This window comes from Podarcis cretensis, assembly GCF_951804945.1.
Source record: "Podarcis cretensis genome assembly, chromosome: 12".
Classification (NCBI taxonomy): Eukaryota; Metazoa; Chordata; class Lepidosauria; order Squamata; family Lacertidae; genus Podarcis; species Podarcis cretensis.
This window is the reverse complement of record NC_137181.1, coordinates 52,160,048-52,187,180: the sequence shown is the minus strand read 5'-3', so window position 1 is coordinate 52,187,180 and position 27,133 is coordinate 52,160,048. Positions and strand designations below refer to the sequence as shown.

Genomic DNA, 27,133 nt, shown 5'->3' with positions numbered 1-27,133 from the left:
TTGAAAGTCTGGCTAAAAGGTTATCTAGATGGGTCAGTAGCTTTGTGCTTGTGGGAAGGGTTTCCCCAAGGTTTGGGATTCCTCTGGCTTTTCAGCCAGTGGCTCAGAATACAGCAACTCAAAAGCCAGTTAGAGAGCTACCTGTGGTAGCCAGAAAGAAGGTTAGGAAGCAGCTTGCATTGGGACGTATGGTGGGATCCCCTTGATTGTCCTTCTAGTCCCGATTTTCATTTATCCCCATTGGGGATCGTCCCAAAGAAAGCCCCATATAATTCCATCTGATCCATATTTATCGCATCCCAAGGGCACCTCAGTGAATGATGCTATCCCTCCGGAATTGTTCCGTGAAATATGCATCTTTGGATCAGGCAGTTGAGCTTACCAACAAATTGGAGGAGGTGCCTTGTTGGCATTATGCGATATTGAATCGGCTGTTAGGCTACTGCCGGTTCACCCTCAAGATTTTAAGTAGTTAGGCTTTAATTGGATGGTCCTTATATTGATAAGGCGATGCCAGTGGTTGCTCAATAGGCTGTGCAGCACTTGAGTCCTTTAGTGCCTTTCTGGATTGTACATTGCGAGTCAAGACTCGTTTAGCTGGGGGTATCGTTATGTGGATTGTTTTACTGGCTGGTTCATGTGACACCAGCCTCTGCTTAGCTTACTAGATGCCCCTTTATTCCCTGAGGAGCTGGGTGTTCTGTTGGCAATGGAGGACAGTGGGTCCTACTGCCCCTTTTAATGTATTTGGGGGCTAGCTGGATACCGTTGCTCAAACTTCTGCTTGCCTGTGGAAAAGCTGTTTGCCTTGAAGGATGTTATTCTTGTAATGCTTCCTCTGAAGCAAGTGTTGCTTTGTCAGATCCTATCATTCCTAGGTCAGTTAAATTTTGCATGCAGGGTGGTTGCTCCAGGCTGCCCCTTCCATTCCTGCTTGGCCAGGTGGTCTCATGGCCCGGGGTTCCTTCATCATCATGTACAGTGGCCTTGAGCCTGGCAGGGCAAGGCAATCACATGTAACCTAACTTTTCGCGAGTTTTCCCCATTGTAGTGTCAGCGCACATCTGGACTGAGGAGTTTAGAGACCGTCGGGTCTGTCTTGGTCTGACAACCAGGCAGTGTGAGAGTCCTGGCAAAACAGTCCTCATGCTCTGGCAGAGTCTTCGCACTGCTTAAGGTTTAATATTGTGTTTCTGCTCGCTTTATTTCGGGATCATCTAATGTTTTTGCGGTTGCTCTATCCCGTTTTTTCAGTTGGAGAGCTTCAGATCCTGGGCTCTGGACACCCAGCTATAGCTGGATTTTTCTGGAGCTCCTGTGGCACTTGGCAACAATTAATAATTATGAGGAGTAGTAGCTTACGTTTCCCCATTCGCTTTCAGGTCTTATGAGAAGGCCTGGACTGATTTCTTAAAATTTAGCTGGCAGTCCTCGGCCATTCAGAGGAACCTGCCCCCATCATCTGAGCAGGACCTGCAGTAATTCGCCCACCTGCTGCAGATCGGATGCAGTGTTAAAACTATCAGACTTCAGTCCGCTGCAATGTCTGCTAGAGTAAAGCTTTAATTTTTCAGAGACCCTTCAAAAAGTGTGTCGTGCGCAGGGTCTCGGAAGGTTGGAATAAGCTCCAACCTTCACAGGACAGCAGGCAGGAAGCCGGTCAATCTTTGACCTATGCAGTATCCGCAACAAGTTAAGACTTGTCGGCTGGTTGAAGATCAAGACGAGACTTATTTCAGTATTCCATTGTAATTTTGGTGTACTGAGGGTTGGGGAAATTGTGTTGGAGCCAGCACGGGGCTGGAAGTTTGGAGGCTTATTGCCTCAGGACTTTTCCTTATCTGCTTTGGAGCTTGTCATAAGTGTCTGGAGCTCTGAGTCAGACCTAGTGAGCAGGGTTGCCACCATCAGGCTTCCAGTCGCAGGTGAGGTGGGCCCTTGCCCTGTTATTGGATACCGGAAATATTTGGCTTTTCATTCCCCTGGGGGCTGGCTCGATCCTAGTGCACAGAAATGGGTTCCAGTTCGACGGGCATCTAATTGCTCACGTCGTGCGCCAGTTATTGCAGCCTGTGGCTTGCCTACTGCTGAACACGCCTCATTCCTTCCAAATAGGTGCTGCTGCAAAGGCTGCGCACTGGGGCCTGTTAGTAGACAGGATTGTGAATACGGGTCATTGGAAGTATGATGCTGACAAAGGTTATCTCAGGAAGCATTGCCAATGATGCCTGTCTGTTATTCCTTTTATTTTTCCCCTCATAGGAGCAGCTGTGCGCATTTGGATTGTCGGCCACAGCATCATGCACTGAGCTGGCAAGCACCCTGACGAGTCTGGACTGGGAGCGCCATCTTGGCCTTCCTGCCCATGTTTCTAGCTCCAGTCCGCATTTGGATTGTGGGGCACAGCATCGTTTACTGGGCTGGCATCAGAGCGAGGCAGTCTGGAAGGGGACCGGATCTTGGCTTCCCACAGCACGTACAGGTGTAGTGGATATCCAGACGGGGAATGCGGTGGAGTGAATTCATCCCACTAATTAAGTGGAGGGTGCTTTCACATGGTCCCCCTTTGGCGATTGTAGTGCAGTTGGGGAAGAATGATATGGCAAAGGTTGATTGCTCCACTTTGCGCTCCACGATTCAAAGAGACTTGGGGGAGTTGGTGACCTTAATACCTACCGTTAAAATATTTTGGTCACAATTGCTGCAAAGGAGCAATTGGCAGGGCATTTCTCAACCCAAGGCTGCTGAAAAGGCCAGGAAGCGCATTAATTCCGCAGTGAGCAAGAGGGTAACGGAATTGGGTGGTTTGGTGATTTACCACCAGGATATTACCTTCAAGGCTCTGGCCCTTTACCGCAATGATGGGGTACATCTTTCCGAGCTGGGGAATGATGTCTGGTTGGATGCGGTAATTGAAGGGTTGAAGAATGGGTTGGGATTGTGAGTGGTTGGCGGCGAGCGTAAAGGGCTCGATTGGCGGTTAGGCATTGGTTATAAATCTGGTGGAGGAGGGGTTAGGATAGGCTGGGCCTACCCCTCCATGGAGGGGTTCAGGATAGGCTGGGCCTGCCCCTCCATGGTTGCTGCGGAAAGGGAATTCCGTTAAAGGAATCCTGGGGCTTGCCATCTTTTCGTCCAATCCCTGGAATGGGACTAGGGCCGGCAAGCCTTCGGGGAGCAGGCGGGTGAGAGTTGAGGGTCTGTGTCTCAGCTCCAATTCCTCCCCGACTTGCTTTCCCCCGCACTGTCTTTCGGTGGTGCCCGGAAGTCAGTTCTGTCCCCAGGCGGGGGGACAGATAGTCTTAACCAATGCCTAAACAACCACTCACAGTTTGTATTTTAATAAAGTTGTGGCCAAAATCATGCCAAAAATCTTAAACAAAAATTACGTGTCCGTTGTGAGTTATTTTGGGGGGTGGATTGGGGACCTCAACACGCAAAGCGATGGTAACGGTGAAATTGCTTAATGTACACAAGGCTGAGGATTTCTCCCCTGCAAAGCAACATGAAGCAATGATTTTCAATAAATGATAATGCAGAGAAAACAGAGCAAAGAGTATCTTGTACACTGAAGAGGCCTCAAGTCGAAAAAGAATTAGCTATAATAGGAATCAATTTACAGATTAAGATGCAAGGTACATTGGAGCTGTGCAATCTGTTGTAAGGTGGGGGGCCTGTAATTTTTGGGAAGACTCTGGCAGTCCTCGGAGTGAAAACTTCTGGGAGCCTCCAATTACACAAACAGAAGAAATAAGGCTTTAGCTAAATATAGGCCTTTCAGCATGTCTTTAACAGCCTGTGTCATTTGCAAAGCTCCCAGATGGCGCAATAAGGTTCTAATTAGGAGTTCTGACTTGATGTGATGCGATACGAGTTACAAATTTACAGTGCGGGATTAAATTATGTAAAAGGCTACAAACTCTCTTCCACTTCATAGGCCGCTAGCTTTTGTGGTTGCCTTAGCTGATGGTGGAAGTCACAAATGGCAAGGTTCTGATTGGTTAGCCTATTAGGTGGTGGAAAGAGAGCTTAATGCTGACCAGTTGAGACAGGTAGACAATACTAGCCCTTTGTCACATGTGTGGAAAGGGAGGAGCGATGGGCCAAAGGGCTGCACTTCTGGCCCAGCCCTTGCCACTCATGCATTGGCTGCCTTAAGGTGGAGAAGCAAGCCCAGCACCAGCAGCTAGTCAGGTGGGGCATTGGCTGAGAGCCCCAGGGCTTGGAAGAAGACTCAGCCCAGTATGCCTGAAAGAGCATCTCCACTCCCATCGTTCAGCCTGGACACTGAGATCCAGCTCCGAGGGCCTTTTGGTGGTTCCCTCACTGTGAGAAGTGAAGTTACATGGAACCAGAAAGAAGGTCTTCCTGGCAGTGGTGCCCTCTGTGTGGCAGTGGTGCCCTCCCATCAGGTGTTAACGAGATAAAGAACTAAGCAACTGTTAGAAGACATCTGAAGGCAGCCCTGTATTGGGATGTTTTTTTATGCCTGACGTTTTATGTTCTTAGATGTGCTGGAAGAGTGGCTGGGGAAACCCAGCCAGTTGGGGATGGCCAGGGTATTATTACTATTATTAACAACAACAACAACAACAACTCCTCAGTTGTATGACCCTTCGCAGCTTTCCCTATGGAGTCAGCAGTGGGGGATGGTGTCGCTTTTGATCAGGAGAAAAGATCAGCTATACTCTGTCCTAGTTGGGAGCATTCTACAAAAATGCAAATGCAACACACTGGCTAATAACTGTTAGTGAATATATAATTGGTTATGATGTCATAATACATATTTGTATATTTTGAATGACATCATAACCAATTATATATTCACTAACAGTTATTAGCCAGTGTGTTGCATTTATATTTTTGTAGATTGTTACATTTTGCAACACAGCGGTTTGTGTTTGTTCATCTAGCTGGGATACTGTGCCAAGAGTCTGGAACCAGCCCTTCAGGGAAGTCTTGGTGTCTTGACTTCCCCATGTGAAGGCTTCCCTATTTTCTGAAACCTCTCATGAGCAAGGTAATGTATGGAAATAATTTCTGGTACATACTCTGAGTCACCCTACCATCAGCTTTAAGAATATTCACTATTATTCTTCTCTTACATTATTTCTTCCTTGTGTCATTGAACCCAAGGAGACATGCATGTCATTCTAAGGCTGTTGCCTATCCAGGTATTGACTGGACTGAGCAACATAGAAGCTGGGGGAAAATACAGAAGACCAGGGAGAGAGGAAGAAGAAGAAGAGAAAGATGGAGCAACTCAGAACTCCATCACCCCTTACTCTCTCCAGAACTGCAAGAGAGAAGGAATGGCTTCCTTGAACATACTCTTCATATTGTAAATGGTTAATAAACTTCACCTTATATTTATGGACATCTTGGATTCTGAAAGTTACTAATACAAGAGCAACACACCAACCAAACCCTGACTTCCTTTGTTTCAGCAAGATGGCAGAACATGTGCCTTCAGACCATACGCTGGGATCTCTCCATGTTCATGTACATATTCCCTTGTGATCAGAAGTAGGATGCAAATGCAGATTTTCACCAACTGAACCCCCCCCCCACACACACACCTGTAGCTCCAGTGTTCCAATTTCTCTAAAATAAAATGGGTATAATTAGGGTTGTTGACGAGTTATTCCTAAAATACAATTAGGGACAAAATGGAGGAGTCACCCAAATTGCTTCCAATTCAACAGGACTATGAATACCTTTAAAACTTTAATGTAGTACAATTGGAGACACTGGGTAAAAATATTGATATGACTCAGTTAGCAAAAATGTTATTCTACAATAGGGGAAACGTTACACAACAGATATGTTCAGAAGATCTAATACTAATCATATTCTTTTTCACAATGAGGAATTTAAGGTAAGATTACAAAATATGGAATATACAAAAATTAGGAATTGGTGGTGCCTCTATGGATTTTTGTTTGGAACTGTGAAATTCACCACTATCAAGATGCATGTGACTGATCAAACCTCTTTCAGTACTTGTCAACTCTGGTATTTGTCATTGCTGTTAATACTGTTAATTCTGTTACCAAAGAAATAGTAAGCAAGCTTCTTCAAAGTATGAAAAATCATAAAAGTTGGGCAGAACGATTATGGCCTGAAATTTTGGGCCTGGGCCTGGGCCTGGTCAGACACCTTTTTTTCCATACAAAGTACCTGGGAGGAAGGGGATGTCATTCTGTCTGCCAGAGTTCAAGGGACATTTTTGGTTCATTTCCAAGAGATGTGGTCAGTGCAACAGCACCCGTTCTAGTTTTAAAGCTTCTCCAATTAAAATAAGTTAAAGGCAGCCCTCTAATCACCATGTTGAGTTGTGAGTAGGGTAAAATATGGGGGATTTTGACTTCTTTTAAAGAAAATGTGCACATTTATGCGGAAAAGAGACAGAATGGACTGAGTAGGGAGCAAAAGGTAAACAGAATGGAAATAACCTGATCTGTCCATTGCTATTCAATGTACAATCTTATCATTGATGCTCAAGGCCAAGCTCCACCACTCGGAAACTTCCACTTTCTCCAAAGCTTCCTTAGTCTTCAAAGAATAGATATTTTGAGAAAAGTTAATGAGACTTATGACAAGATGATGGAGTAAGGTTTATCAATTTGTCTTGCTTTACCAATCAAATCAAACACTTCATTTAGAGTTTCCATTTGCCTCATAAAGCTAATAATGCATTTCATCTGCATATTCACCGTCATTAACTTCTGTCACAGCATTTTGCCAAAATAGAGCCTGTCGACACTTTCAGTGCCGGTGATAAACATGACTTAATTTATTTTCAATTAAGTACACTCTCTGTGAAATGATAACACAGAAACAGTTTCCCTCCATTTTACAGGCAGAAAAAATGAGGCAAGGTGAAAAAAGCCTTTAATATCTGCTGTGTATCCCCTGAGATACAATGGTAGATGCTATCTCACTGGGTCTGACTAACACACCCCTCACAAGAGCAGCTGTGTCAAAGGTCCATTTAGCAAAACAACCTGATTCACACATTGGCCAATTAGATGTCTTCAGGAAACCTACAAGCAGGAAATACAAGCTCTCTAACACCAGCAAGTGATATTTAGTGCTTCAGAGCATGAAAGCAAAACCCGTATCTTCCATGAATTTGCCTCAGATAAGCTGGTGGCCATCACCACAGCAGATGGCAGATAATTTCATACATTCAATTACCTGTCCTGAATCTCAATACAATTGGTTTCATCAGGTCACCCATTCTAAGTTTTAGTATTATGACTGAGGAAGAAGACTTCCCTCTATTCACATCATGCATTAATTCTATAGATCCCTATCATAGTCACCCTTAGTTGCCATTATTGGAAAAAAACCCCAAAACATCCTTAAAAAGTTTAGTAGTTTAGCCTTGACTCAAAGTGATGGTTCTTCAACACCTTGATAATTCTGGATGCTCCTTTCTGCACCTTTCCCAGTTCTACCTTTTTGAAATGGAGAGAATAGAGCTCTACAAAGCATTCTGAATGCTGTTCCACCACAGATTTATATAAAGGCAATGTGATACTGACTGTTTTATTTTCAATCCCTTTCCTAATACTCCCTGTAATAGAATTTTCCTTTTTCACAGCTGCTGCACGTGAAATTGATGCTTTCGCTCACCTATCTCCTAGTTAGTTCAGACTCCATCAGTGTGTGGCTGAAGTAACAACTTTGTCCCAATGTGCATTCTGAATGGAAGAGAGTCGTCACTAAGTGGTAGGTAGAGCATTTGCAGGGCTTGCATACAGTAGCGTAGCGTGGGTTGCCAGTACCTGGGGCCTTGCGGAGCAGTGGATGGGAGGGAAACAGACGAAGTACGCATGCGCATTCAACTGCCTAATGGCGTCCACATCACCCAACAGATCGCAGCTGCAGAGATAAGAAGCTGTTCCGTTGTCTGGAGAAGTCGTTTCCCAGTTCTCATGGAGAAGCTATTTTCAGAGGAAAACATGCAGCTCTATTGAGGAGCAGCACTGGGTGTTGAAATTTTGCACCTCTATTTTGCGCCTGGGGGAACTGCCCCGTGGCCCCTCCTATCCTATGCCACTGCTTGCAGATGCTTCCAGGTTCAATCCCTGGCATCTTCAGGGTTAGAGGCTGAGACCCTGAAGATTCGCTGGACAATATTGAGCTAAAATGGACCAGTGGTCCAAAGCCGCTTCCTATGTTTACATCACCTCAATCATCCTAGCATTAAACCTGATTTGTTCCTTTCTTGCCCATTTACATGTGGAACTTTTTGCTTCCCAGGAGTTAAGAATGGCCAAAATTGGGGGGGGGGGGAGCATGGTTAAAGGCAGGTATTCTTTTAAAATCTGGAATGAGGCAATGAATAAAAAGTATCACTTAATGCTTCAAATAGGAAAAAACCTACAGATGTTTTGACACAGAGTTGTGGCGGTCAGAATTACAGCTTAGAAAAAATACAGTGGTCACACTCTTAAACTAATTCTCTCCCTCCTCTATCCTGTAGAAACACTCTCAGAGCACTCCTAGGCGGAGTTGGGGTGGAGCAAAATGGTGGCTCCACTCGCACATCCCAAACTAGGGCAGAAGTCATGGGGCAACCCCATCTCCTACAGTTTTGCTATGTCAACTCCATGCTGGTATGGCTGATGGTCTCCCACACTGGGCTGGCTGAGGAATCTGTGGGGCTTTGGATCAACTGGTTTGCCAGCCCCAGATCCCCTCTTTCAGGACTTTCGTCCTGCCGTCCTTGGAGGAAGAACTGCTGGCAGCATCTTCCCACCAGCCTGGGTCCTCTGCCATGGTGGCTATTCCACTCCCCATCACGTCCAGTGACATCTTCTCTGCTGCAGGAGGCCAGCAGAGAGCCAGCAACACACCGTCCTAACCCCCTCCATCCATTTACATGGAGTAGGGGTTGTGTTTTAAATCTAGTGCCAACAGGATCCTTTTCCTTGTCTCTTCCTTCCTCCCGCCCTCACACCAGGCTGAGCGTTTCCTTGCAAAACCTGCTTCTTGAGCAAAGGAACCAAGGTCATCCCAGCAGAAACCATCAAATTATCATTGCCAGATCACAATTAGCTCAGCGTAGCCTTTCCCACTTTTTTACCCAAGCACCCCATGATGGATTTTTGCTGCATCACACTCTGTAAACGTGTCCATTTTTCATTTCCCCCAGGTGCTCAGCATGCGGCAGCGTTCCACCTTTCAAAAAAAGAGGGGGGGGGGATGCAGTATAATATGCTTTGATTTAAATTATTAGCCCTCTGCACCGTTTCTTTCAGATGCTATTTTCCTGCCCGTTCCTCTGACTGCTGAACACAATTGCTACAACTCAGTTATTAAAACAGATGCTAAAAATAGCTGCACAAGAGCTAGTCTGCAAAGCAAAATCTTTCAAACACCACCAGATAATCCAGACAGAAGCTGTTTAGCTTTTTAAAATTCTTTTCTGTTGTTTCCTTTTTCTAAAAAAATGCCCCCTAAGTGACATAACACTAAAATCAACAATATAAAAACATTAATCATAGGGGCTTCTTGGATACGTGTTCCTTTGAGGTCCTGGGAGTCTGCAATTGCTTATCCGGCTTTCGATGCCAGAACTACTGCTCTAATGAAATATGCAACCTTGTCATGTTCACTTATGTCTCTGACTGGCAAGTCTGGGACACTACGCATATTGGGATTCCAGCTGGAACCCCTCTGAATCACTTCCCAGCACTTACATCCCAGAGCCAACCCGGTGGGTACAAAATTGTACTGGGGTTTTCAATTGGCAAAATGAGGTGCACGGCTCGAAAATGGCCGTAGTCGCTCACAACATGCAGGAGAATGTGCTACAGGGGTGAGGAACCTGAGAGCCACATTGCTTTCTGGGCAAACTTTCAAGGACCATGTAACCACAGTCGGCGGGCCAAGATACAAAAGTGAACAGAGCAAGGAACATAAATTTTACCTGTGTGCAGTAGGCTACTTTCTACCACATCCCTCTCTATCCTCCACCCTGACAGGAAAGATGCATCATCATCATCATCATCAAGAGTCAGTTTTAATATTTCACAAAATTAAAAAACCCAGAATACTAAATATTAAAATTATGAAAAATCAAAGTGTTGTGTCTGCTTTAAAAAATAATAACCTTAAAGCAGCATCACAAGATGCATAATGATTGGATTTTTTAAATGAACTAATCAATGCCTAATGCAATAAGAGCTTACAATTAAGTAACTATTGATTACTGGCTGCTGTCCTTGATTTAAATAAAATACACAAATGCAGTAAAATTGTGTTTCAGGCAACCTGTTACTACGTGGGGAGTCAGGGTTTGAACTGGGGCCAATGAAGGGCCTGGGTGGCACATTTGGCCCCTGCTCCTGGGGTCTCCCAACCTTGCCATACTAAATGCAAGCCAATCAAGATGGGAAAAAGCTTTGAAAAATCAATCAATCAGTTATTTCATTATTAGACTTCCTGTGGCTATTTACGGAATGAGCATGGTGCACCCACACCTACCGTTTTAGAAAAGGGCAAACAAATAACCGAATCTCAGTTTAGAAACATGTGATTGGAACCAAACTTTTAAAAATAATATTTTTATTAGTTTTTTAACAAATCATTTCCAACATTCATATAACATAATTCTTTATATTATACAATGTTTTGACTTCCATCAGCTCCTCTGGTGATTTTCCGTTTTTATCACTTATTCTGCATTTCCTAATTTACCTATTACTCTTAATGATCACTAACTAATATTTCTCTTCATACTCTTTTTTTTCCCAATATTTCAAATAATCCTCCTTACAAAACGTCTTGCAATCCTACTAGCGTAATCTGTTCATTACAATTACTTTTCAAATAGTTTGTGTATTTCCTCCAGTCTTCTGAGAATCTCTGGTCCCTGTTTCTAAAAACTGATCGATAGTAATGGGTGAGGTCTCTCAAGCAATTGACAGGCTTCCATCCCTCCTGCTCACAGGTGTTAACGCACAACGTTGGGATTTTAGGCACCATACCTGAAGCCTGCAAAGGTTTTGCAGGCATGGCCAAATTTGGCCCTCAAGATGTTTGGGGGCTACAATTCCCATCATCCCTGACCACTGGTCCTGTGAGCTAGGGATGATGGGAGTTGTAGTCCCAAAACATCTGGAGGGCCATGTTTGGCCATGCCTGGTAGGAAACGGGTGGCAAGCTATGACATGGTGTAATTACATAACATGAGCCCTGCTTGATCATATCAAAGGTCCATCTAGTCCAGCATTCTGTTTTCACTGGGGCCAACCAATTACCTATGAGAAGCCTGCAACAAGGACATGAGTCTAATAGCCCTCTCTTGCTGTCTCTGGTCCTGGAGGTAACATAACCATCATGATTTGTAACCTTATCTGCCACAAATTTGTCCAGTCTATTTTTTAAGCCATCCAAATTGGTGCTCATCACTAAAACTTGTGTCTAAGAGAGAGATGGCACCTATAACACACAGCTGGTTCTCCCCTGGTCTCCTTGCTGGCCCAAGTGGGACTAATTTAGCCAGCTAGCCCTGGTGATCATCTAATGTTTATTGGATGGATTTCCCCCCTAAATTGATTTTTGATTTTATTGTTATTTATGCTTTATACCGTATTTTATGCTGATTTTTTTGTAGCATCAATTAAGTGTTTTAAATTTGTTTTTAGCCGCCCTGAGCCCGGTTTCCTGAACTGGGAAGGGCGGGCTATAAATAAATTATTATTATTATTATTATTATTATTATTATTATTATTATTATTAAAGCTCCGGGAGACAACCTGTATGAAGGTATGAAAGATTCTGCCTATCTTGCTTCTAGCAGTTTCTCATTTCTTCAGTCTTAAATTCAATTTGGCCATTCGTGACTCTTACTAAAATTGTTCTAATTAATCGTGAAAATTCACCAGCATTTTTCTGCGAATTTCTCCTAATAAAAAACATTTTTGTACAGAGCTTTGACTAACATGGACATTTTTGCTTCAGTTTCCCCTAGAATGCATTATAGTAAAAATACCATCATTAGCATACACACTGTCCCCTTATATATGTGTATGTGCAGTGCCAAAGAATGCTCCAACTACCGCACAATTGCACGCATTTCACATGCTAGCAAGGTTATTCTTAAAATTCTACAAGGAAGGCTCAAGCAGTATGTGGACCGAGAACTCCCAGAAGTGCAAGCTGGATTTAGAAGAGGCAGAGGAACCAGAGACCAAACTGCAAACATGCGCTGGATTATGGAGAAAGCTAGAGAGTTCCAGAAAGACATCTACTTCTGCTTCATTGACTATGCAAAAGCCTTTGACTGTGTCGACCACGGCAAACTATGGCAAGTTCTTAAAGAAATGGGAGTGCCTGATCACCTCATCTGTCTCCTAAGAAATCTCTATGTGGGACAAGAAGCTACAGTTAGAACTGGATATGGAACAACTGTTTGGTTCAAAATTGGGAAAGGAGTACAGCAAGGCTGTATATTGTCTCCCTGCTTATTTAACTTATATGCAGAATTCATCATGCGAAAGGCTGGGCTGGATGAATCCCTAGCCGGAATTAAGATTGCCGGAAGAAATATCAACAACCTCAGATATGCAGATGACACAACCTTGATGGCAGAAAGTGAGGAGGAATTAAAGAACCTTTTAATGAGGGTGAAAGAGGAGAGTGCAAAATATGGTCTGAAGCTCAACATCAAAAAAACGAAGATCATGGCCACTGGTCCCATCACCTCCTGGCAAATAGAAGGGGAAGAAATGGAGGCAGTGAGAGATTTTACTTTCTTGGGCTCCATGATCACTGCAGATGGTGACAGCAGCCACAAAATTAAAAGACGCCTGCTTCTTGGGAGAAGGGCAATGACAGGCCTAGACAGCATCTTGAGAAGTAGAGACATCACCTTGCCAACAAAGGTTCGTATAGTTAAAGCTATGGTTTTCCCAGTAGTGATGTATGGAAATGAGAGCTGGACCATAAAGAAGGCTGATCACCAAAGAATTGATGCTTTTGAATTATGGTGCTGGAGGAGACTCTTGAGAGTCCCATGGACTGCAAGAAGATCAAACCTCTCCATTCTGAAGGAAATCAGCCCTGAGTGCTCACTGGAAGGACAGATCGTGAAGCTGAGGCTCCAGAACTTTGGCCACCTCATGAGAAGAGAAGACTCCCTGGAGAAGACCCTGATGTTGGGAAAGATGGAGGGCACAAGGAGAAGGGGGCGACAGAGGACAAGATGGTCGGATAGTGTTTTCGAGGTTACCAGCATGAGTTTGACCAAACTGCGGGAGGCAGTGGAAGACAGGAGTGCCTGGCGTGCTCTGGTCCATGGGGTCACAAAGAGTCGGACACGACTAAACGACTAAACAACAACAACATGTTTCCAATAATTGTTTACTGTATTTTTGTGTCCAAAAATTCCAAAAAGCAGAAATTTCAAAGGATAGCTGTGTTTCAGTTCACATATTATTTCGAAAACTGTGAATTTGGTAGATGTGGCTTTAAATGCAAACTGGATGGAATTTTTTCCCATCCCTCCTGGCAAGGGAGTGGGCTCAGGGCCATCTGCAGTGGGCAAAGGCTGTACTACATATTCTTTTTCCCTTTGTAACTGAGCTTGTTTGGATGCATTGGTAAAAAAAAAGTTGCTGCAAGGCTCAAAGAAATGCTTGCAAGAGGATCTGATCAATATGTACCACAACGAAAATGTGTGATTGAGATTAAGGATCCCTGGATTACTTATTGACTACTATTTTTGATTTAATTTATTTTTTAATCAGACATGCAAAATATGTAAAATGAAATCAGGCTTAATGTTTTGTAAAAAAAAAAAACCCAGATACTAAATATTAAACTTATGAAAAATCAAAGTGTTGCGTCTGCTTTACAAAAAATACTTGAAGCAGTATCACAAGATGCGTTACGATGGGATTTTTTTATGAACTGATCAATGACTAATGCAATAAAAGCTTACAATTAAGTGACTATTGATTACTGGCTACTCTCCTTGATTTAAATAATACAGTAAAATCATGTTACAGGCAACCTGTTACTACTTGTCTATCCCCTTCTCTCCCCCCCCTCCCCAAATCATCCAGTGAAGTAGCATTTATTTCTATGCTTCATTTCTTTCATTTTTGGGGGGGAGCTTCACACAGTTAGAATAATTTACATGTAAGAGGCAATCTCACATTTTGAGCAAATACATGGATCGCACCCAAGCGTGGACACGGAGCTAAGACTACCAATAATTGAAAAAGCTATGACAATTGCAACAATAATAAAGTTAAGTCCAATTCCCTCTGACTCTTCCTCCCTCTATTTCCATTCCAGCTTTTCCTTATAAGAACCACAATGAAACTTGAAGACACTGTGCCTGAGTTTGCTTATTTTTCTCTTCCCTCCTCCTCCCCCTTTCCTTTTGGGTCTGCAGGCAGGAACTGTTTTGCTTCTGTTGATCTTATGTAAGCTGCTCTGGGGGCATTTTTTCAGCTGAAGAGTGGAACACAAATGTTGCAAATGAGTAAAACCACCAAGGCCAGTCCCCTCTCCAGACTTCAGATTATGCAGACAAACTGAGTGCAGAAATTGGAATATTTTGTCTGAAATACCGCTAAGGGGGAAAAAGTACTTGCTTATCCATTCTAATCATCTGTGTGACCTTTTTGCTCCTCTGCTTACGTGAGCTAAACTCCCACCTGCAATTGGTTTAAATGGAAATAAAACTCTTGAAAATCATTTTGTATGGGTATTTTTCTATAGTCACTGCAGAGTACTCCACGGCTCAAAGACAAGTGGTGAAAAGATAAAGATTTTTCCCCTGCGTGTAGATATACCTGAACTAAAGCTTCTATGTGCTCCAGAGGGAATTCAGGGTAACGGTTAAGAAACAAAATGGGCAAAAATAGTAGAACATAGTGAAGGCTGACAGACTCCTGTGTGTCCTTGAACTGGCTTGGTTTTTCACCTCCCTTTAGCTCCCTTTCCAAGCCAGTTATTGGACTTCAAACCTGCATGTCTAGTTTTTTCCCTGACCACAATAGCCCTTGCCAGCCTTATGACATATTTATCCTGCTCTTCCCACAAATGACTCAAGAGCATATCGGGTTCTCCCCCACCCCACCCACATTTCATAATCACAACAATCATGTGACGCTGAGATAATATCTGACTGGCCTCAAATCACACACATCAGGGCTTCCCAGGTATCACGGTTTATCAACACTGGCTGATCTTTCTTGAAAACCAGCAATACTGTTCACACATAAGCTTGTCCCTAAAAACTATTACTTCATTCATTTCTATCTGTCTCGTCAACACCATGAAAACATTTACCTCTAAATGAATAGTCTTAACAATCCTCAGTCTGTTGTTCTCAATATTCTATTAATGGAGTTCGTGGAAGCTAGATTGATCAGCTCTTACAAATGGCAGCAAAGTGGAACCTCCAAGTTCAGTAAAATATACCTCTGGATAGCAGGTGCTGAGGACAAAATAACAGAGGAGGGTTTTTGCATTTAGGAGCTGCATGTAAGATTCACAAAAACATATGGCCGGTTACTTTTAGAACTAGATATACCATTGGTGCAGATCATGAGTAGGCAGAAAGTAGAATGGGATCTATTGGTAGATTTCTTGGTGATTTGCTGTGGATTGGAAAGAGTTTCTGACTCCGAATTGTCTAACAAAAGCAGTAATAAAACAGCTTCTCAGCTAAATTAAGCTGCTGAAAAATAATGCTGGAGGGGAATAAAATGAGGAATTGGCATGAAAGGACATGTGAGCTTGGTTCAGGCACCAACTACAAACTCATGGGCTGAGCATGTGTTCAGAGGCCCCCAGTTCCATAATTCTTGGTCTGGTGAGAGGACCTCATGGTTCTAGAAAAAAGCAAAGTAGGTTTTGCAATCCTGAAGTCTGCCCACTCCTAATCTAGATAGATCACGAATGTGTTCCTCTAGTTTTTATTTGATTCCAACTCCCATCAGCCCCAACCACCATAACCAATGGTAAAGGATTATGGGAGCTGTAGTTCAATATCACTTGGAAGACCACAGGCTTCCAATCCCTGAGATACATCTTTGTATCATATGCAGCCTTACCTGGAAACAAGTCTGACTGAACTCCAAGGGGCTTACTTCTGAGTAGACATGTATGGGCTTGAACTGAATATGCAGTTTTAGTTTAGTGGTGCATATACTTGGGGACAAGGGACGGGTGGCGCTGTGGGTTAAACCACAGAGCCTAGGACTTGCTGATCAGAAGGTCGGCGGTTCAAATCTCCACGATGGGGTGAGCTCCCATTGCTTGGTCCCTGCTCCTGCCAACCTAGCAGTTCGAAAGCACGTCAAAGTGCAAATAGATAAATTGGTACCGCTCCGGTGGGAAGGTAAACGGCGTTTCCGTGCGCTGTTCTGGTTCGCCAGAAGCAGCTTAGTCATGCTGGCCGCACGACCTGGAAGCTGTCTGCGGACAAACGCCGGCTCCCTTGGCCAATAAAGCGAGATGAGCGCCGCAACCCCAGAGTCGGTCACGACTGGACAGTGAAAGAAAGGCTTTCAAGGTTTGAGCACTGACTCTTTTCTCATTGTGCTTATTTTGAGCATGCCCAAATATATTCTAAAATACTAATGGTAGATTTGTTGAGATTGGTTTCACTTCACAGTGACTCAGAGACTGACTGGATGTGTCATGACAAATTTGGCATCCCCTCCGAACCCTTTCATTATCATAAGATCAGTCCAACCAGTGTGGGGCATTCTAAAATTAAGCGGGTGGCTGGCAGTGTATGATTTTTCTGGAAAGAAAATTAGCATGAGGTGTTCTCCTGCTCAAGGTTCCCAACAGCCTAGAACATGAACCTTATAGTGCTGTTTAGCCCTGCAAGAAAGCTGCAAGAAAGATGAACTTTCAGGAGTTGGAGCAGATAAAGGAGAATGACCAGGTCAGGGTTGCAATTTATCCCCCCCCCCCCAGTCAACACGGATTGGCCTGTTGGGCCAGCTCCCTGGGAGAGGCCCACCCAAGCCCACCAGCCTGGCCAATCGCTGACAGGTGGCCAACCAAACCCTGACTCCTTGCTGGATCACCACAGAGCCTGTGGTCAAGCTGCAAAACCGCCTACCAATGAAGGCAAGTGGACTTTTTTGAACATTTAAAAGTGCAACTGATTTACAGGTCAATGCAACAGGAGGCGTCTACATATAACCAAGTGCTAGAGCTGCATACTTTCCTCTAATGAACACATTCTCAAACATCTTTTTTGGGGGGTTGGCTAATCTCATCAGAAAATTCAGAGAAGTAAGAATAGCTTCATTTTGGTTTCCATATTGTTTGGGGAAGTATGAATCAGGCAGAATTGCATTAGAGTACCAATCACACTCAATTTCCTTCCTCATTTTTAGTAAGTGCTCCCATTTTTCCACATAGGTTTAGGCACTCTCCTCCAAAGACTGGGATTATAACATTTCATGGAACAACCAACCAGCAGCTGCCTTCTTCCTTGAAACATTTCTTTCCAAATCCTCGTCAAGGCATCGGGTATTGCTAGACCCGATACTTAAGATTTTCCTGGCTTGCAAATATGGCTGTTTTCTTAAAGCAGGGGTTGGGAACCTCAAACCCAGGAGCCAAATATGCCCCTCCCAGGCCCCTCTGTCCAGCTTTTGGGACACTCCGTACACCACATCCCCTCTTCTCAGGCTGTACCCTTTGACGGCCCCTCTTCTGCCCCCTCCTTAAATGCTTTGCCCCTCATCTTGCTTGCTGCAGTGGTGCAGGAGAGTTTAGCTCAAGTGTTCTCTACTCTACAAATATAAAAGTCATAGCCATTGCTCCACCCACTTTGTGTCTCTGGTCCCACCCAATTGGGCTGAAAAGGGTTTCCCACCCTTGCCTCAGAGTTTATGGCCTCCGAAGCAGCAAACCATTCTTTAACCTACAGGGTGGTTTGGCTAGAGGCACGTTCAGGCTTTTCCTGGCTCGTGTGCTAGAGGAATAGGAGCGCCCCTCTTCTTTTGTCACAGATAATCTCTTTCACCTGGATTCTTCAATTATGCAACATGGGTGTCAGATTCGGCCTCTGTTTTACCATCGAACTCGGATACAAGGTTAATTTAATTGTTTGACAGCTCCAGCAGTCTCTCCCTGCTCCTTTGTAATAGTGCCGAGAGAACAAAGAGGTCTCTGATATTATCTTAAGACAAGAGAATCTCTTGCTTGGCAATTTTCATGCTGTCAAATATGAGATTGTTAAGGAACTTATCAGTAGGTGGGTTTTGATCAATATTTTGTTAAAGCAAAGACAATTACATTCCAATTTAGCAAATATATGACGAGCTTTCAGGAAACTACTTTCTGACACAATCTCGAGGCTCCTGTTCAGAAAGCCACCCTCCTTTTCAAGTGAAATATCAATGTTTTCAACATGCAAGCACTTGCAAACTTTTGACAGGGCACATTCTACTTAACAATAGAGCCAAGAAGAGCTAACATGCTCTCCCATGGACTCAAATTTAGGGCTTGTGCTAAAATGAACGCTTGGCCCACATGAAGTTGCATCAACTTCCTTCTGCTTATTCCTGTTTTATTTAAAATCTTTGGCATCAATAGGGAATGATAGCTGGGTTACACAGTGAGTGAGAGAGGATGTGAATGACTGCTTTTCCAGGGTGTGATATAGTATCCTTCCTCATTCCTTCACAGGGCTTCACCCAGCTGTGGAAGACCTCTAGGAACCAATTGTCAACTTTTGCCAGGGGAAATATTCACCTGTCACATTCGCCTTTCCCCTCTAGGAGTTCATTACCACCCTGATAGGTGAAGTCAGACTGGAAGGGAGAGACTGGTCCAAGGAAAAAGAGTTAGGGCCCAAAGACATGTTAGGCAGAGTTTTGTGTAGTGGTTCCTTGGGTGCTTTTTGGTTTTACATGAAAAGCAGCTGACTGAAGTTGCATCTACGAGTGCAGGAGGGAGTGCCGGATTTATGTATAAGCTAAACAAGCTATAGCTTAAGGCCCCATTCTCTTGGGGGTCCCCTAAAAAATTAAAATAAAAAACCTGGATGTACATTTCCAAAATATAAGATAAAAAGCAAATAAAATAAAGCCTACAGATAGCAACAGTGTTTTGTGTTGTGTAGGCTCCTGTGATGTAAGTCATGGGCCCCGCCTGCTCCCTAAAATATCACTGGTTTGCTCATTTCTATATATAGGGTGCCTACACTCTGCAGGTGCAAATGGCTTTAGATACCATAAATTACCATGTAGCATATATTCAACACACAAAAAAACAGTGACAATTTGTTGTTGACAAAGGACAGCTGGACATATAAAGGGCCCCGTTACCTCCAGTAGCTTAGGGCCTCATCAAACCTAAATTCACCTTGGCAGGAGAGACAGGGTGAAGAGGGGGTCCTTATCTTTTCCTCTGGTGATCTTTGCTCCTGACAAAATTGCTCCCTGTCCACCCCTTTCCTTTGCAGTGGTGGGCAACATCTGGCCAGGAGGCCTACTACATCCTGCCAGACCTCTTCATTTGGTCTATGAGGCCATTTTCGCCAAGTCACAACCCAACCTGCTCTACTTCTGATGTCATAGATGACATCAGGTGTGTGGCAAGTAAAGACTCAGCTGGACCAAAAAGGGATTTGTAAGCCCCAATGATCAGCTGATCCAATACCTATCTACACTTCCTTCCATTCCTGTTTCAATTTCCTTCTCTTCTAAAGGGCCCCAAAGAGAAGAGGCGATGGACCACAGCAGTAGTCAATCACAATGGTAAAGTGCTTCCCTGCTGGACAGAGCAAACTTTAAATGGCATAGGAAAGATGGAGCTAAATGTCCGATCCAAGGCTTCTTTTCAGCCGGAACTCACTGGAACTCAGTTCCAGCACCTCTCAGGTGGGTACCTCTTTTTCTAGAAAAATAGCACTGGAATCCACCATGTGTTGGTCTTCACAATTAGGTGAATGTGCCATTTTAATAACAAAGTGCTGTAACTAATTGTCTTCATTAATTAAATATTTTCTGAAGCATCTGTTTAGAATGAAGCAGTGAGATCTGAATGAAATCCCACTGAACTGTAGCTTTTAGAGGGTGAAACATAATGCATAGTGTGTGGTTTTTTTAATCAACTAAACTGCTTAGGAGAAGTAGAAGTCATACTTTCAATATAGACACAGCAGCTTTAATTACCCATGGTTGTTATACTATAAAAAGCATTGAAGAGCCATCAGCAGTTCAGCCTGCCCAGCCTCACATCCATTTCAGCCGATATGCCAAGATGAGCTCCTTTCATTTTATGTAGGATCTGCTTTTGACACCTCCTAACTGAAAAAAGCCCAAACATCCTCACAATATTAAAGACTTATATTGTCTTCTTCTGGAAACGGTGAAAGAAGAGTAATACAATGAACTGTCAAATAAATAAATAAAATAAAAACATTTCCTTTGTGGTTACTTTTGAGATGGCAGACAACTGCATCAAACAGCACAAGCCAAGAGACTTATATCCAGAATTCACATTCACCGTGGTTTTGAGCTCTATGCAGCCAACGTAAGATTCTGATCTTTACAGGGATGCTGTGAGCTATTCTTCAGCAGCCAGTCTCCCATGCAGAGAGCTTATAGTGTGGTTTGACTCATTATCAATACAATACTGCCATCAGAAGAATTCAATATATCTGTCTTCAGTTATTCGAACAATGCATTCTAAATACCAAAGGATGACCTGCTGCACATTAGGGTCCACTTTATGTAGATTTATTTACTGTTCCCTTATTCCAAGCCAGTCTCCAACCTCCCTTCTCTCAGTGTTCCCTCATCAGATCCAGACACCATCTTTGTCCAGCCAGCCTTTGACAGGCATCAACTGCAGAGGTTGGAGTCCTGTTCTCACACCACAAGGAGTGATGGATAATGCACACTTCAACATTGAAATATTGTCTAAAGCAGACTGGGCAATGCACACTTTTATCAAGATAAGTTGACTTGATCCCCAAATCCTGATAGATCATTCTGAGCGACTTGAGGGAATTGTTCTGTGTATTTCCCAAATTATCTCAATAATTACCTGAGCAACAAGCACATTACACACAGAAAGCTGGATGCCTCCCATAACATTTTCTAGTTCAATTCTTCAATCACCTCCTCCATCTCCACTTGTGACATTAGCACTGCTGATGCAATGGGGAGATAAAACTAAAACAGCATTTTATCACAGATCAACATCCGTATCTCTTGGCAGGAAACAAATGACCACAGGGGCTTTATAATGCCCTCAGGCACAGGAGCTTTTGCAGTAATCTGTGACAAATAAAGGAGGCATGTTATGGAACTAACTCCTAACAGATTATGGTACAAATGAAAGATTCTATGCATTTTCAGTGGCACTTGCAAAAAGAGAGAAACAGATGCCCAGAGGCAGAAATGTGTACATTTAAAATGCCACTGCATGCCTGCTAATACATATCCCTGCTCCTCATAAAAGTAGCATTTCAGAATTCAGTCTGGATTGTCTGCAACTTCAAATCAATAAAAGGTTGGGGGTTTTTTTTATCAGCCGCAATCAGCACTGAAAAACACACTTGATTTCTAGCCATACAACAAAGCGGCGTGGACTGAGTAATTATTATTATGAGGGAATCTAGAAAACAAGAAGCATTTTAGCAAGTTTGAACAATGTATGAACAAGCAAAATTGGGACATTGTTGAAAAGTGAAACAGAACGCTACTTTATGAGGTTGGGGAAAGGGGAACGAGAACAATTTGCTATGATCTGGAGCCTAATCACTGTTCCTTTTGAAATGGTTGTGACAAAATTTAATGCTTAGGATTTGTCAGTTCACACATGCTGGCCCTGGCCCTCTCTCTGCCAGGTATGCACCTGTGACTACAGGACAATGTGCTAGCATGAACTTTGAAGCACATGGACATAGCTACAATGACTCCCACAACTGTGGCTGGAACAGAACCTCTGCTTGCTGTATTCATGAACTGCCCAGGTCACTAACCTATCTCCAGGGGCTTGTAAACACAAAGAGAGATACACCCATGGCTGATAGGGTATGTGGTTGCAGAGGCTGCAATCCTAGACACACTTACCTGAGAGTAAGTCCCCTTGAGACTCTTGAGAGTCCCATGGACTGCAAGAAGAACAAACCTATCCATTCTGAAGGAACTCAGCCCTGAGTGCTCACTGGAAGGATAGATCCTGAAGCTGAGGCTCCAATACTTTGGCCACCTCATGAGAAGAGAAGACTCCCTGGAAAAGACCCTGATGTTGGGAAAGATGGAGGGCACAAGGAGAAGGGGACGACAGAGGACAAGATGGTTGGATAGTGTTCTCAAAGCTACCAGCATGAGTTTGACCAAATGGCGGGAGGCAGTGGAAGACAGAAGTGCCTTGCGTGCTCTGGTGCGTGCTCACGAAGAGTCGGGCACGACTAAATGACTAAACAACAACAAGTCCCCTTGAACTCAGTGGGGTTTGCTTCTTAGCAGAAAAGGTAAAGGACCCCTGACCGTTAAGTCCAGTTGCGGACGACTCTGGGGTTGCGGCGCTCCTCTCACTTTACTGGCCAAAGGAGCTGATGTTTGTCTACAGACAGTTTTTCCAGGTCATGTGACCATCCCCTAGCAGATCTGTTTACTTCTCTCCAAATGCTTCACATTGGCTGCATCATGCCTAGTGTGACCTCAGGGGCCACTGTGCCACAAAACCCAAACTTTCTTTCCTAGACATTGTTGGAGAGGCCATTGGAATGGAATGAGAGGTTAATAATTTGAGGAATTCAGAATTTGAGTACACTTCTCCCATCAGTAGATGTGAAGATGACATCAGTGGGAAGAGCTGCCAACTTTGATAGGATTGCCAGCTACAGCCATTTGTGGACTGAGAGAGCCTGGCATCAGCAATTCATACTATGGTGACCTCATGCTTGGATCGTTGCAATGCTATCTGCAGGAGGCTACTCTTGAAAATGGTTCAGAAGCTGCAGGTAGTACAGACAAGATCAGTTATTAATTGGAGCAGGAAGCTGAGAGAACGCAACACCAGACTGAATTGGCTGCTGGTAAGCTACTGGGCTCTGTTCAAGGTGTTAGTAAATGTCTATAAAGCTCTAAATGGCTAAGGGCCCAACTATCTCCAGGAGTGCCTCCTCCAAAACCAGCCATTTTTGATCCTTATGATCCATGGTGTGGTGGGAAGGGCTCTGAGGATTGATGAAGGGACTTGTAGAAGAATCTTTTCTATAGTGTGGCCTCAACTTTGGAACAATGTCCCCTTGCATCTGTCCCCTTCATTGTTGGCAGGCAGTCATCCATGAAAGACACTTCGGTTTACCAAAGTCTAATAGGGTAATGTTTGTCCTGAACAGCAGTCTACAGGGTTTTACTCACTCTGTGAACATTTTAATTCTGTACTAGATGCAATGTTGTTGTTTATCCTTTGTTGTTCATTGCCCTGGGCTCTGTGGAAGGAATAGCAAGTAATACACAACAACAACAACAACAACAACAACAACAACAACAACAACAACAACACAGAGTTTAGAATTCTGTCATTTGGTGGTTATTTTCACGGGAAGCATTGAGATTTTATCATGGCACCACTTGACTTGTTTTCTGGGCTGATGGGAAGCTGAAAAAACATTATTCCTATATGAAAACTGCTGAGCAGCTATATCCACAAAAGAAATGAAGACAGCAGTCAAGCTGCCTGATTCCCTTTCATCTTGAATGCCTGGCTTGGGTTTCGAAGACACATTACATAACATTGTTTTCTATATTTGCAGAAGTACTGAGTGAATTTCAAGACCCCAGGGGATACAGACAAAAATGTGTTGCGCCTTGGGCCCCCTTAATCAGCTCATCTGTTATGTATCCGCGGACTAAATGCATTTTTCAGGGCTTTCAAGACTTGGTAGGAGGTCCTGTACAAGATATCATTCTGCCTGAGGCAGATATAGACCCAGTCCTCCTCAGCTCAAGGTTCATCATACCCAAACCTGGTTCGAGTTATTTTGGTACCTGGGACTGAAAACCCCCAACTGCCTCTCCTCAGGAGTAAAAATGCAGTAAACAACAACAACAACAACAACAACAACAACAACACATTACAAACTAATATTTGTACACCAAATATAAGATTTGATTCAGAAGAAGAAGAGGAAGAAGAGTTTGATATCCCACTTTATCACTACCCAAAGGAGTCTCAAAGCGGCTAACATTCTCCTTTCCCTTCCTCCCCCACAACAAACACTCTGTGAGGTGAGTGGGGCTGAGAGACTTCAAAGAAGTGTGACTGGCCCAAGGTCACCCAGCAGCTGCATGTGGAGGAGCTGAGACGCGAACCTGGTTCACCAGATTACGAGACTACCGCTCTTAACCACTACACCACACTGGCTCTCAGTTTGATAACTCATAAAGTGGTCCAATTTGGCTTAGGTCCACCAAATCAGCACTTTATTTTGGAAAAAACGGCAGCTCTGTGTCTTCATATACACTATTATTGGGAATTTTCTTAGATGGCTAAAACTCTTTTATGTTTTGACAGAACTGTGTGAGATTCAAAACCCATTCCGAGTGGCTAAAGCTTACAGACAAAATGGATGCAGGGTTTGATATCGCTGTTTATGCAATAAAACACAACCATGTTTAAGGGGTGGTGGTGTTCAATGAAGGAGAGGCCAGGCCAGTGCAAATATAAACTGAGTAGCAAGAGCAAACTGTCTCCTATGGATTGTGGATTTTTGTAGGGATATGACTGAGATGTTTTGTGGGTCCCCCAGGATGTCCTGGCAGCCACACTGATGCCCATGGGAATCATATTGGTGAACACTGCCTTATGTGGGTGAGCTTAGAGACAATACATTTTTGACATCTGAATTGCTACGGTTTTGTGAAACATTTCAAGGGTTCTCATATAGATCCTGTTTTGCCTCTGACAATCCCAAAATCTCTGAGGCACCTCACTCAGGCTCAGGATTTGAGATTCATCTGAATCCAATGCAGACCCCTAAGAAGTTCAAACTATAATAGAACATGGTTTAGCAATGTGATACAGTGAAGGATTGGCATTTAATTTTTGATATTATTAAGCATCAATATTTCTGGTATTTGGCACTGTGGAACATGGATTTGTGAAATGGAAACTGTTGGCATTCATGAGATGCACCATGGCTTTCCCTGCTGAATGTTTCTGAGAAATCTAGCAACTAGAAAAATGCTTTCGTTTAGGCTACTTTGGATCCACATTATTCATTCATTTATTTTTTGTTGTTGAGAAGCAGCACTTTTGCTAGCACGGCTGACGTTCTCTATTTCCAATAACTTTGTGTCTAAGATTAGTTGTTTATTATATTGATACTTGCCTTGCTATTTCCCTTTGGAATACACCTGTGGGTTCGGTAGCTGACAATCAATTGAAGCAAGCAAAGGATTTCCTGGTGGGTTCAGCAGAGGTCGGCTTTGCCTATAATTCATTAAGTTTCAAAGATTTTTTCTGAGTAAAACTGCAGGTTTTTTTTCTTTTTAAAATAAAGTAAAACCACTTTACCCTTCTCTTGATGATCAAGAAATGAAAAATTCCAGTCATGCAGCCTAGCAGTTGTTCTTCTAAAGGTAAATGTGGGGACACAAGGCCATAACTCAAGATTGAAAGGCACTTTTTGCCAAAATATGTGCTTTCAAATATATGGACCCAGGTTCAATATCTGACATCTTTCTTCATGGGATCTTAAGGAGAAAAACCTATATATTTGATCCTAGATCTTGGCTGCTGCCAAACTCAGTAGAAAGTATAGGTCTGGTGGACCATTCATCTAATTTAGTATATCTTAACGCGGGTGGTGCTGTGGGTTAAACCACAGAGCCTAGGGCTTGCCGATCAGAAGGTCGGCAGTTCGAATCCCCGTGACGGGGTGAGCTCCCGTTGTTCTGTCCCTGCTCCGGCCAACCTAGCAGTTCGAAAGCACACAGTGCAAGTAGATAAATAGGTATTGCTCCAGCGGGAAGGTAAACGGTGTTTCCGTGTGCTGCTCTGGTTCGTTAGAAGTGGCTTAGTCATGCTGGCCACATGATCCGGAAGCTGTCTGCAGACAAATGCCAGCTCCCTCGGCCTATAGAGCGAGATGAGTGCGCAACCCCAGAGTCGGTCACGACTGGACCTAATGGTCAGGGGTCCCTTTACCTTTACCTTTAATATCTATGCATCACTCTGAAAAATTATACACCTGACCCTCAGTCACTAGCCTCAATCAAGCTAACACTGAAAGCTTCTTGAAACTTTAAAAATGTTAGCATACAAGGGAAGGCAGTGGGAATAAGTGAGCCAGCACAGTAATCATCACCACCCACATGTTGAAGGGTGAACATTTGAAGCAGACAGTCTCCTATACTGGTAGAAGCAAAGATCACCAGTGTTAAAGCAATGAATCTTCAACATCAACTTCGTTGGACTGGTCATGTTGTTCAGATGCCCGATTATCATCTTCCAAAGCAACTACTCTATTTTTTACTTAAAAATGAAAAGTGTAATGCTGGTGGTCAGCAAAAGAGGTTTAAAGACTCTCTCAAGGCAAATCTTAAAAATTGTAGTATAAACACTGACAACTGGGAAACACTGGCCTGCGAGTGCTCCAATTGGAGAACAGCCAATTGGAGAACAGCCTTTACCAAAGGTGTCATGGGCTTTGAAGACGCTCGAACTTAGGACGAAAGGGAGAAATGTGCTAAGAGGAAGGCACGTTGGCAAACCCTCACCATGATCAACTCCCACCTGGAAACCTATGTTTCCACTGGGGAAGGACATGTGGATCCAGAATTGGCCTCCACAGTCACTTACGGACTCACTGTTAAAACTGTATCATTGGAAGACAATCTCATGGAGGATTCATTGCCATGTTTCCTAAACTTGGGTCTCAGGCTGTTTTTGGAGTACAACTCCCATCATCCCTAGCTAGCAGGACCAGTGGTCAGGGATGATGGGAACTATTGTCCAAAAACAGCTGGAGACCCAAGAGTGGGAAACACTGCTCTATCATAAAGGCCAAACGGTCTAAAAAGCACATGAGGCTCCCTGTGTCACACATTCACCCTTCAACTTGGGGAGGACAACTAGAACAGTGTCCGGGGTGGTGGAGCCA

The 27,133-nt window shown here is 43.6% G+C and overlaps 1 protein-coding gene across 1 annotated transcript in view; it reads right to left on the bottom strand.

Annotated features, from left to right (window-relative positions):
- The window catches only part of ARPP21 (cAMP regulated phosphoprotein 21), a 256,531-nt gene that overhangs the window by 216,308 nt on the left and 13,090 nt on the right, over nt 1–27,133 (bottom strand). The window lies entirely within an intron of this gene.